This window comes from Tupaia chinensis, unplaced genomic scaffold (assembly GCF_000334495.1).
Source record: "Tupaia chinensis unplaced genomic scaffold, TupChi_1.0 Scaffold148065_1, whole genome shotgun sequence".
Lineage (NCBI taxonomy): Eukaryota > Metazoa > Chordata > Mammalia > Scandentia > Tupaiidae > Tupaia > Tupaia belangeri.
The window spans coordinates 746577-747740 of record NW_006207915.1 but is presented as its reverse complement, the minus strand read 5'-3'; positions in this window follow the sequence as shown (position 1 = coordinate 747740).

The window sequence follows — 1164 nt, the reverse complement described above, 5'->3', positions numbered from 1 at the left end:
CTTCCTTTCCCCCACTCTCCTTGTGGGGTGAAGCCAGGAGACTCACAGGCGCAGGGTGAGGGTTCACGGGTTTCGGGGCATTCACCTTGACCAGAAGCCCCCCCTGCTGATGGGGTTGGTCACGTGCCAGCGTCCTGCTTAGGCTCCCGCGCAAGCTTTGGGGCTGCAGTGGAGTGGGGCCGGGGGGAGGGAGTCAGCTCCCTTCCCCGCCTCTTAGACACCTGCTGCTACCGCACGGGCCTCCGGTTCACAGGGCAGCCAGCATCTTCGGGCCCCTGTCAGAGAGGCGTGTTCACCCACAGAGGCCTGTCAGCGCTTCCGTGCCACTGCCTCGCTGTCTGACAGCTGCATTCAGTTTTCCCCCAGGCCCTTCAGGGCTGGCCTGGCTCTGGACACATGGTTAGTGTGGAATCAGTGGGTAAGAAGGAGTCCCTGGACACAGGCCCTGGGGTGGCCTGGCTTGGTCAGCCCTGCCCTTCCCTGCCCTCCCGCCGGATGGTTTGTAAACAGGGTCCTGTGTCCCCTCCCAGCCGGTTCCTCCTCGTTCATTCATCCCATTGATATCGATCACCAAGTGCCTAGACCAGCGTGAGCTGGGGGCTGGACCGTGGGGGCCCCGCGGCTGTCTGGCGGGTGTGGCGGGTGTGGTGGGGACTCTGAGAGAGGGTGCAGGATGGGAGAGAGCATTGTAGATGCATGAAATCCAGCCGTACAGGCGGATGGACGCGGGGCGTAGTCAGGACAGAGGAGGAGGACTTCGCAAGCCTTTTCCATTTAGAGAGTGACGCTCAAAGAGTGACCCTTGGATGTCCCTGGGGCTCAGGTCATTGGCCACTGAGGCCATGCTCCTAAGCCTTTTCGGGGTGTTTTCTCTCCCTGGGATGCTCTATCCTTCCCGCAGGTACCCAGGGAGAACGTTCTTCCTCCAGCTTTTCCCGGACCCTCGGGATGGAGCTGGCTGTCCCCCACCCTGGGCTGTGGCCTTTCCCTAGGTGGCCCGTGTGACAGAAGTGCGTGCCTGTGCCCACACTTCCCCCTTGTGCCCAGAGCTCCTGGGGGGGCTCCTCTCCCCTGCGTCTCTCAGCCCCGCTGGGGGTGGCGTGAGTGAATAATGCTGCTGATGGATTGGGGAGCTGCTGCCGCCTCTCTGGGGGAGCAAGGCCC